The 12,339-nt window shown below is 37.2% G+C and overlaps 1 non-coding gene across 1 annotated transcript; it reads right to left on the bottom strand.

The window, feature by feature from the left end:
- Positions 1-11,472: 11,472 nt before the first annotated feature.
- Positions 11,473-11,579, bottom strand: LOC141721987 (small nucleolar RNA R71). The gene has a single exon (XR_012575026.1). It is a non-coding gene; the product is annotated as a small nucleolar RNA R71 (small nucleolar RNA).
- Positions 11,580-12,339: the final 760 nt, after the last annotated feature.

The raw sequence follows: 12,339 nt of genomic DNA, 5'->3' as shown, positions 1-12,339 counted from the left end.
ATAATAATGCCAGGTGGGGCACGTGTTGAACCATAAGAAAGTATAGATTGATCCAATGAGGGTCGAGATTGGTGAAAACAAGAATGACCCAAGATAAGAGACGTCCTAAGTATGATCGAGAGTCAGTCATGGCAATGTTCACATCTAAAGACTAAGGCAATGACTTATGGAAAAATAGTAATTTTTTTTCTCACCAGGACTTAAGAGAAGCATTTTCATATAAGCAGTGATTGAAATGAGGTAGAAAATTTAGTTGGAGGTGGTTAAAATGACATTGATTGTAAGGAAATTTTACTATCAGGAAAGGCCAAAGAGGTGGCCAACACTTAAGTGTAAGAGGACAATTATTGGCGCTCGTGCCAGAGGAATACAGTGATAATGGTTAATTCTGTGAAGGTTGTATTATGGTGTGAAAGATTGACATTCCTTCTGATGACTGTGCGGTACTCAACCGTAATAGTAGTTTGGTAAAGATTTAATTCATGTAATCGCCATGAGCGGGCTTTCTATCTTAGAAGGTCCTATCTTGAGATAAGCCAGGAGCATGTTATGAAAGGACTAAATGAACCTTTGAGCTTCATGTCTCCCAGTAAAGAAATATGGTTAATAGTGGTATTAGCCTGCTATCGTTGCTTTGATTGAAACTCTTCTGTAATATTATCTGCTTCATGTCATGTATGTACGTCAGGATCAGGAATGTTCTTCACGAATCATGAATGGTGATTATGTTACCTCCTTAGAAGGATTCGATATAAGATGAATGGACTCCGTATGGTTAGCTATTAAAACTTCATGGAAAACGAATGACTACAGTAGGTCAATGATGGGCCATAGTAATGCAGGAATAATTCTGCGAGTAATGAGCCGATTACTTACAACCGTGAGAGTTGTATTGGAATGGATGTTGAGAGTGAGTACCATTAATCGGGTCGTGGTGGTGTATAAGTTATCATTGATAGGCTAATTAAGTCGATTATCTACCTATGGGATACTTATTCCTTCTTACCAATCGAGAGTTGTATTGCTATACGAGGAAGGTTGCGGTGCAAGCATAGAATTCTAGTAACAATGATGTCTGGAATGAAATCCCTTATTCGAGTTTCGATGTCGAGGGAGTTTCAAAGGTGAATGTTTATGAGCTCGAGCAAGTGCATGGGTCCGTAGAATGATGGACGGAATAGCAAAAAAATCTTTAAGCACGTGAAATGCGATGCTATAATACTTGATGTTGATATATATACATATATGTTTTGTTCTCCTATGACAAACCTCTATAGTTCAGAGGTAGACTCCAAGCCAGATATTTTGTGGCAGTATATTTCTTTTCATATATACAATTCTCTTCAATTCGTTCTTTTCTTTTCATTTTGTATAAGCTGAGAAGAATAACCCTTCCAGAAGGGGAGGTATTGCCGAATGACTATCTATCTGTGTGATAGAAGCCTAGTAGGATACCACATATTGTTTAATTGCTTGTCAATTACTAAAGGCTGGCCACCTTCTGTACTAACTATGCAATAGAACAAGTGTTCATGATCATAGTGATCTCTCAATAAATTCTTTTACTTCTACACGAAGGACCAAGTTTTCGAAGATGGAGGCAGCTAGAGATGAAGTGGTACCAAGTATGGTGGTATTCGGAATGGAAACACATTCGTGATACTAAGGTTGACGTATTTATTAAAAGGTTATAGAATGCTAACGAGCAAAAGTGTAACCAGTATAATATTATGTACGGAAGATAGTAATGATTACAAACTGGAAAAGAGTGGGTATTAAGAAGCAAAAGCTATAATGCTAGAAGCTATGATGAGAGTCTGTGCAATAGACTTGAAAGAATTTGGAATGGTCACTTAACGCGGATTTAGTTTTCTTACGATAATAGATCGTATATCAGGTATCGAGATGTCACTTTATGAGATCCTTGAGGGAAGACAATGTCGATCTCCCTTATGTTAGGATGAAGTTGTAGAGCACAAGATGCTCAGACCCGAAGTGGTCCAATAGACCAAAGATATAGTGGATCTAATCAGAAGAGGGATGACGGCAACCCCAGGATGGATAAAAGAGGTATGCTGATTTGACTCGAAAGGACAAAGAGTATGAAATAGGGGACCTAGTAATGTTAAAGGTATCCCTTGGAAAGGATTGATGAGGTTTGGAAAGAAAGGAAAGATAAGTCCACAATTTGTTGGACCCTTGGATATATTAAGACGTATTGGGAAGTTAGCATATGAGCTAGCCCTACCCCCAAACAAGTAGCAAGTTCATAACGTGTTCCACATATCAATGTTAAGGAAGTATAATTCGGATGCCAGACAAATAGGGGCATATGAGCGCATAGACATGCAACCAGGCGTAACCTATATGGAGCAACCAGGAAGGGTTATAGATTGAAAAAGGAACAAGTGCTTAGGAGAAGGGTTATCAAACTAGTCAGAGTTTGATGGTAGAACCACAATGTGGGAAAATTTACTTGAGAGTTAGAAAGTGCAATGCTAAGAGAGTATCCCTATTCATTTTCTATCTGATTCCGGGACGGAATCCTTTTAAGGAGGGGAGACTGTAATAACCCCAATTTTTGGAATTTTTGAAACACGGATGAATAGTAACTTTTGCTGATGATGCTGATTAAGGAAAATTATTAGACCACGCTATATAGGAGTACTGTTATGGAAATTGTAAGATCGTATTAGTATTTCATAAAGTAAATAAGTGTATGTAAAGATCGTCAGAATCCAAATTCAAACACTTTGATTTTTCCCGAAAATCCACCAGATACTGAAAGAATTGAGTATAAGATAACATGATTAAAAAGATTTAATTCAAGGATTATAAGAGAGGATCATAAAAGAAATATAAAATATTGAGAAAGGTTTAGGGGAACCCAAGTAATAAGATCCCGGGTATGATCCCTCAAACGATAAACGAGAACGAAAGTTAAGCGAACCGTATAATAGATCAGCGGTCATTAGCCAAGTAATTAGGGGTAATCAAAGAGGTTAATGGATGATGATGTCATCACACCAACAAGAGGAAGACAAGTGTAACAAGATGATATAAGCAGATGACATGAGCATGACAAAGTGGGAAGGATTGGTTGGTTGATTGTGAGCCACACAATTTTTACCATGGTAACAATTTAATTAACAAACAAAAGGTAGCAACCAAGCCAAGGCAAAACAAATCACAAAACACAAATTAGAAGTTGACTTTTGCTTTCCAAGAACAAAAGCTCTTGGCCAAAATCAGAGCAGCAACTTCAAACTACCATATCTCCTTCAATCCTCACTCAAATAGTATGTTCTATAGCTCTTTGGAAAGGTATTGAGATGACCTACAACTCTTGTTCACAAGTCTTGTCCAAATAAGCATTGTAAGACCCTCCTTTTGACAGTTCTTTCAATCTGACTTTTAGAAACTTCAAAACCTAACTTTGTGTTCTTGATTTCTTTGGAAAGATCAAGCTTGTAGGAGGCTCCCTAAGACTTCCTAGCTACTCTAATCACTCCAAGGAAGGTATAACACCTCCAAACCCTAGCTTTACTTTGAGTATTATGATGGTTTTGATGGTTATAGTAAATGAGAAGCATGATGCTTGTGTGTTTAGAGTTTTGATTGGATTTGTAGTGATTTGGATGTTAAAATCTTGTTTATAGTTAATGAAACTTAAGTATAGCTAGTAGTTCATGTGTGGGGTTGTATAAATTGGAAAATCTTGAGGTTTGGGGACTTATGTAGTAAGGTTTGGATGAGGGTTGGTTGTATTTTTCGTTGTGAGTTGAATGGTGGTTGTTTGGAGTGGTTTAAAACTTGGTAATCGCGTAAACATAGTCGTCGTAATGCCCAATTTCATAAAACTGCTTGTTCTTAGTGTTCGGGACAGAGAGCTAACTATTGAATCTGTGACTTTTCCATGTTTAGTTAGATTATGTCGTAAGCTTCGTTTTGATATGTGGTTCGCTTGAATCCGATGCACGGTTTAGGAGAAACGACCGTTTTAAGTAACGACATTTCGCGAACGAACCATTACCCCTCGCCTTACTTTGAAACCTTGGTTAAGGCCCTTAAATGACTAATAGGAGTATGAAACAATTATGTAAAGTGGATTAGGTAGTTGGTAGAGTACTCGCGAAAGAATCGCCTTAAAATTCTTAATGGTTAATTTATTAAAAATGGTGGAGCCAAGGGTACTCGAACGACTTATGTGATTCGTTAAGTGTAGAAGTGACCATAAGCGAACATTAGGGTTCAATTGGTTAAAGTCTAGTTTCTTAAGCGACCGTGGGTTAATTCCGACTTATGTTGTTGTTCATAGGTTATCGGACCCACTCTAAGCTTAAGTCTATCCGGGAACACTCAAGCAAGTTTTCTACCCGTTATACTGTTGTTGTGATGTATATATGTATATGCATTATCTTGTGATAGATGCATGATTGTTATTAGCAAATCTTGCGATATATTGGAGCATGATGATATGGTATATATGCATGCTTGTTTCGTAATCTTGATATCTAATTGTTGATTCAAATGCTTATAAGTTGCATAATACCTATGTTAGAGATAAGCAGTAGTTGCGTATACCCTTAGTATAGGGGACCCAAAGGCAAACATTTTTCTAAAACCGGGAGTCGATGTTCCCGAGTATAATATATATATATTTTTATATATATAGATATAGTTTTCAAAACTATTAATCGAATAGGGTTTATTCGATAACTTTATTTTTATTAATGAATATTACTTTGAATATTCATTCGAGGACTTATGACTCAGTTTATTCTATTTAATGAATATTATTTTGAATATTCATTTGAGGACTTATGACTTCGCTTATTTATTAGATAATATTCTTTATTTTATTAAAAAATAATGTTTTGATAATCAAACTTATTTTTGATTATTCAAATTAAGATCGTACTTTCGTATAAGTATATCTTTGGTTATTTATTATTCATTTCAAGTATGAGCTTTAAAACTTCTACTTCGATTATTTTTATAAGGATTATCCTTATGGGAATATTATTTTAATAATAATATTCAGATATTTTCTAATATATCAGGACTGATTTATTTTATTATATCAGCATTACTCCAAACATTATTAAAAATGTTTTCGAGTCTTCAAAATGATTTTAAAAGTTAGAGCGGATCTCAAAACTTGTTTTCAAATTTAAGATCTTCCTTTCGAAGGGGATTTAAATACTCGCTCAAAAAATCTGAGGGATCCGGCTCCGTGATGAATTTTTAAATTCGCAACAAGGTTGCTGTTTTGATAAAAGAGTTTTTGATTATTTATCCAACACTCGGGAAGTAAAATTCTTGGAATAAGTTAATCCATTAACAGGCATCGCCTGGGAAATATCGGTGAGTTTTTCTTTCGAACTAGATGCGACTTCTTGGTGGAGTCGTATCAACAAGTTCCTACTTGGGGAAAGGGGAGACGAGCTTTATGTTTCAGAGTCATGGATTTCCTCTGACTAGGAGTAGCGTAAGTGGTCGAGTGGCGCCGACCCAACCTTATTTATTGGACCAAATGGCCCGGAAGTTCCGCTAAGACGGTCCATTCCTTAGGAGTCCAGTGTTCGGTTGACAAGTAAATCCGACAGGTTCTCCTCTACATGTAGAAAATGGTGGGGTTGCACTACTGCGACTGATCATCGTAAGTGGTCTTCCTGGCGCGGCAAACTCCCGTAATGAGTTCATCATCCAATTGGATATTTCTGCAACACTACCCAGAGCACTTCGATAGAAAGGCTACGGCTGGGCGATTGTTGAGTGTTGGAAGGGTCGAGTTTTCAAAATGATGTTTTCATCAAATGAAGTATCTCGTAACTTCATTTCATTTTGATGATATTTCAAAGATTGATTCTATACAAGTTTTGTCGTGTAGCTTCATCTATGGGATGAACTATTTATACCTTGAACGGTGGTAGTTCAAGTAGTATTCGGAAAAAGATATAAGTATATTGGAGTATCTTGTAACTTCATCTTTTCAACTTATATCTAGTTAATGATTATCTTATGAATGACAAAGGTTTTCAGAAAAACGTTGAGACAAGGTTAGATATATGAGATCACCTTGCAACGATATTTTTATACAGTTATAAACTGGAACTCTGTGTATATTATACATGTCAGAGGATTTCAAAAATTATGAAAAGTATATATACTTATGTACTGAATATTTTGCAACTTGGTCGCGTTAAGATATCAACTTGGTTCATTTTTTTACTTGACCAAGAATTTCATGAGTACTATGAGAATGCTCATATATTGTTAATCATTATACATATTATTTCGGTGAGCTTATTGCTCACTCTTGCTTTCTTCTTTCATCACACAACATCAGATAGACAAGATGAACAGGACCAAGCTCCCAATTCGCGAGCGGATAGGAAACATTCCGTAGTTTCCTATAGGCGTTGATGTCGCTGTAGCTGAGGTAGGAACTACCAATAGGCTAGGCTTTTAACTTTTGATGTACCAGACTTATGTATCTTTATCAATTGTAATAATGGCAAAGAAATGTAAATTTATTCAGAAACCCTTTTAAGGTGTAGTGGCATATAATTGTGGAATAAAATGATTCGTGTTATTTTTGGATATTCATCTCTGAGACTATAACTTGTGGTGTGTGTGTTTATTATGGGGTCACAGTACAGAGTAGTTGATTGTTTATTAAGATTGGGTGTTATTAAGGGAAATGAAACTCGTGACAACCCGGATCCCCGACCCCGGATTTGGGGGTGTTACAAAGAATCTAAGAAGGGAGTGGTCCTTTGTCTATAACTCAATCATAAGGGCTTTAATATGCAGGAAGACATGCTATGACAATATCTTCAGTGTAGTTCAAAAGTGGTGTATTCAATGGCCTACAACAGACACCTCAATGTTGGAACTTAATCTTAGAGGAGCTAGGCACAAGGCTCACTATGCCTTTGGTAAGTAGGGGTAAGGAAATTTTCTTTACTAGATTTATAATGTCAACTTTAAATCATAAATAAGCTGACTTACATTTACTAGATGGTATATATAGAAATTAAATAGGCATTTGTAAATAGGTGTCCAAAATTCTATTAAGATCACTTACCACAAAGAATCAGGTTAATGTTAGGCTAAGTTTCACTGACTTTAGTTAGAGAAATTTAGAACATATCCTTATCCTATACCTGATATGAGAAGTAATGCATTTCCTAGTTCAGCTATGGCTCCTGCACCTGTAGAAGCACCTAAACAGGATAACCCACAGGGGCCTCCCACGGCTAAAACCATTTCTTCAAAACCACTAGATGCTAGGAAACCAAATGCTTCATCCTCTCAAAAGGATGGAGTTAGTAAAAAGAAGAAGCAACCAACCCTAGTAGTTGTAAATGAGAGTAGTGAGGATAAAACAGAAACTGAGTCACCCTTGGTCACAAAATCGAAGAAGCAAAGGAAAGCTGAGTTGACCACTCAAATAGACACCTTTGCATCTTCTCAAAAAGATGCAGTTGTAACATAGGGGCATAAACAGACTCCAGTGGCACCTTCTCAACAAGGTGTCACTATTAAAACAAGCATTCTCCCCAATGCATCCTGGTATGAGTCTACACCCCCTCTTGAGCACACTGAAGAGGGTGAAAAAAGTCAATTGGTTGGAACACACCTAGAGGGCACATCAATTGGAACTCCCTCGTCTATTCAGGGGGAGTTTCCAATACTTATGCCTGAGCTCACACATATATCTAAAATTTCTTCAAATTTTAATGAAGGGCTTGAATCATCTTCTTAAGCCCTGCCAAAATCAAGTGATATAGTTCATGAAACTGTGATCACCACGCAAGCACAATCTTTAGATGGTGAGAGACTACATGTTATGGTGGACCTTGATGACACCATCACAAACATATGGGTTTCATAAGTTTTTACTGAAAACCATGTGTAAGTTTCCAATGCACCTTCATGTGCACAACAGTCTTCACAGATGGATAGGTTTGAGAGTAGTACTCTTGAGGGGAGCTACTCAAATCCTCTCCAATTCAATTGGGAATTTATCATGAAGAAACAACTCCCCTTAAAACCTTAGATGAAATTGCTTTGACAATTGAAGCTGGGAGTTCAATTGCCAATGATCTAGCTATTTGGGGAGGCAAGTATAAAAGCGTATTTAAGTGCCAGTTCCTTGTAAGTGGAACAAGAGTTTGAGGCCATGGTACATGACAGTAACCTGGTTAAATCCCATCTAATTCAAATGGAGGTTCACTTACCTAGTGAACAAGACACTATCATAACCACAGCTCCCACTGTTAGTTCAATGTGACTCCTGTCATAGGTACAATTTCACATTCCCTACCATCAACCTCAAACAACCCTAACCAACCCTCAACTTCTACTCAATCACCACATATTTTATCCCAATGACTGCAAAATACTCAAACACTAACCCAAACTGTGGATGAGATGCCGGTAGACCAACTTGAAGGTTTTGCAAATATTGCTCAGCAACTGCTAACCTCAGACATTTCCAGTCAAGACTACCAAGCTATTTTTCTCACCTACAGGGAGGAAGTGGAGAAACAGCTAGAAAAGATTGTGAATGATGCCGATAGAGATGAAAATGCGGGTGTATGGCTCTCCAAGACATTTTCAATAGATATGAAGGAAGAACTCACTAGGTTTAGGGAGGAGTACATCACTATTCTGGGAAGCAATGCTAAAGTACTCACTCCACAAGAAGTGTATGTTGAGAATTGGCTAAGTCGAAGATCAGGATCTGTCTAACAATCATGATATGATCAACTATTGTGATATGATTATCCGTTGAAAGCTTCGTTATCATCCGTTTACAATCTTTAGTCATCCGTTGAAATATACAAATGATTATCGGTTGAAGCTACAACATATATCTGTTGATCAGGATATCAGTTGAGAATGACTTGGATGATAAGTCAGGACTGCGAGATAAATCAGAAGGTGCTGATTTAGGATCGTAGTTGATTTAGATATGTATGGAAAGTGTTAGAATTATATTGTAACATATCTTGTAATTGATAGAGGACTGATTTTAGTTTATGTAAACACAAAATAGGTTATCATAATGTGTGAGTAGACATCGAGTATTCGCATAACCTAGAAGCTCTTAAGAATATTATTCTTGGGAGAGTTTTATAACAGTTAATTAAAGATCAATATAAACTGTTATTTGATTTATCTGTTCTTACTTTACTTTCATAATACATCGATTTATTTAGTAATTATATCCAACCCCCCATAAACAATTACTTTACTGGGAAACAAATGGTATTAGAGCGGTCAAATTAACTGTTAATTTGCAAAGGCCACGATGTCTGGAAGTAAGTATGCAAGAATAAAATTCCCATCCTGAAGAAAGATGATCACTCTGTTGAGTGGCATTTATGACACTTTATTACGCTCCGTAAAGTTTTGAATTGGTGTATTTGGACTCAAGTTGTTGGTGTTTTAATGTGGTTTTTAGTGTTTTTGCATTTTCAGGCATTATCCAGGTAATCAGGTGAATTAGCATTATTTTGGTGCTAATTTGGTGTTAGGGAGGTGTTGGAATAAAAGCTCTTGGAAAACTGGCTCAAATCAGCAAGGAAAAATGAAGAAGTCAGAATTTTCATCAGGAGGTTAGCGCGCCCGCGCTATGATATCGCATGCCCGCGCCAAAAGTCCAGAAGCTCAGCGCGCCCGCGCTGGTCAAGCGCGTGGCCACACCGGGTCGAGAAAAGAAATCCTGATTCTATTGGGCTTTTGATCCAGAAGAATTCTACTCTGCATGGGGATGCTATATATAAATAAATAATCTCAGTTTTTATAAGGAGACATACCAGAGCACATTTAGCACAATTCAACCAAGGCGAAGAAGATCTAGTTTAACTTGTGATTCTTTGTTTAAGTTATAACGTTGGATGCTAGTTTTCTTATTCTTGAACCTATACTCTTGTTTTGTACTTTATTTATTATTCGTTTATAAAGACTATATTTATTATACTATGCTTTCATTGGAACCCACGTTGATGATGAGTCTGATTCTGGGCTAATCGTTATCGTGGGGTTCTAATGGATTTATATATGGATTTCTTTTGTTGATTTGCTTCAATGCCTTAGTGTGTGGTGATTGTATGATAACCTAGTATTGGTTGTGCTTATTCATCTTATGAGTGTCGCGAACTTGTAAGATAGTGTGTTGATTCTTAATGAAGTGAAAGTGAATTTAAGGGTTTAGAACTTTCCATGCTAGCGTAGGTTCATGTGTTATTGTTATGCATGATTTGTAGGTAATTTTAACCATCTTACTTGCTCTATGTAATCACGATAGATAACTTGTGCATTAAACCGTTATGTTATCAAATTCTATAGATATATAGGGTCTCAATATAATTGGTGTATATTCAGCTTCTATCTCTTTTATGGATGTCTAGTAGTATGGTATTCGTGCAACGAAAGTTGGCTTTTATCAGTTTTGTGTTATCTGATTAGTGTCATCACCATTACATGCTAAGGTTAAGAACGAAAAAGCTATTGAATGAAGTATCTAATGAAGTTAGAATCCCATGTTTATCATATATATTAATTAAACTGTTCTTATTCTCTTAGATATAATTGTTAGCTTAAGTTTAGTTAAAAGTAATCTCAATTTGTTAATTGTCTTAACATTGAATAATAGCCATACCGTTGTTGCATAGATACATTGACTGAATTTACAAACCGAAGTCTCTGTGGGAATGAATTTGATCTAAATCTTATACTATTTGCGAACGCGTATACTTGCATGAATTTTAGCGCGTGTTTAGCGACTAACAAGTTTTAGCGCCGCTGCCGGGGACTCGGTGTTAATTTTTAGTTTATGTGTTTATCATTAGTGGTCGTTGAAGTTCATTGACTCAGACATTGTTGCTTATCTGTTTCCTTGTCTTATTTTAGGTACTCTAGCGAGCGTGTATGCATACGCGTTCACGGGCTCGTAAGAGAACTCTGGATCAAGCCGAGGAAGAAGCTGTAATGGTTCGAAGGGAAGTTGTTGAGGATGAAGAGAAGGTAGATGAAGAAGAAAAATTTGAGGAACTAGTTTTAGTAGTGATGGGAGATCAAGCAGAAATTCCTAAGGCTTTGATGGACTATTCTCAGCCTAAGATCAATGATATTCAGTCAAGCATCATCAGGCCAACCATCTCGGCTAACACTTTTGAGATCAAGTCAAGCACGATTTAGATGATACAGAACTCAGTTCAGTTTGGGGGTTCTCCTACAGAAGACCCCAACATGCACATCAGGGATTTTATCGAGATTTGTGACACTTTCAAGTTCAATGATGTGACTGAAGATGCTATTAAACTGCGACTCTTCCCATTCTCTCTGAGGGATAAAGCTAAGTGTTGGTTACATTCTCTACCACCAGGGTCGATCACTACTTGGGAAGATCTTGCTCAAAAGTTTCTCACTAAATTCTTCCCTACGAAGACTGCTGCAATCAGGAATGCTCTTACTCAGTTTGCTCAACAAACTGGAGAATCTCCATTTGAGGCTTGGGATCGATATAAAGAGATGCTAAGGAAGTGCCCACACCATGACATGCCTGATTGGATGATTATAAATTGTTTCTATAATGGGTTGGGTGCTACTTCTAGATCCATGCTCGATGCAGCATCAGGAGGAGCCTTGTGGGCTAAAAGCTACAATGAAGCTTATAAATTGATTAAACTGATGGATGCTAATGAATACCAGAATCCTTCCCAGAGACTGACTCAGGAAAAGTAGCAGGAATTCTAGAGTTTCATGCAGCAACTACTATAGCTGCCCAACTTAAAGCTTTGACGATGAAGGTTGACACTTTGGCTAATTATGGAGCAAATCTCTAGTATCTGTGAGCTTTGTGCTAGTGCCCATGAGACTGATCAGTGTGCTATTTCTAGTGAATCAGCTCAGTTTGTGAGCAACTTTCAATGATCGCAACAACCTGTGCCAGCTACCTATCATCCTAATAACCGCAATCATCCTAATTTCAGCTAGAGCAATGCTCAGAATGCGGTTCAACAGCCTTATCAGCCGTACCCAGCTAAGCAGTACAACCCCCCTGGTTTTCAGCAATCGCAATATGCACCAAGACAACAACTGCAGCTGCAACAAGCTAATAAAAAATCTGAATTAGAGGAGTTGAAGCTTATGTGCAAAAGCCAAGTTGTTTCTATCAAGACCTTGGAAAATCAAATTGGACAAATTGCCAATGCCTTGCTAAATCGTCAACCGGGTAAACTACCTAGTGACACTGAAGTACTAGGAAAGAGGGAAGCCAAGGAGCAGGTGAAGGTAATCACTTTGAGGTCTGGGAAGGTT

The sequence above is a fragment of the Apium graveolens genome, chromosome 4, assembly GCF_009905375.1.
Source record: "Apium graveolens cultivar Ventura chromosome 4, ASM990537v1, whole genome shotgun sequence".
In the NCBI taxonomy this organism is placed as follows: domain Eukaryota; kingdom Viridiplantae; phylum Streptophyta; class Magnoliopsida; order Apiales; family Apiaceae; genus Apium; species Apium graveolens.
The sequence above is the reverse complement of the archived record's forward strand: the minus strand, read 5'-3'. Positions and strand labels throughout refer to the sequence as shown.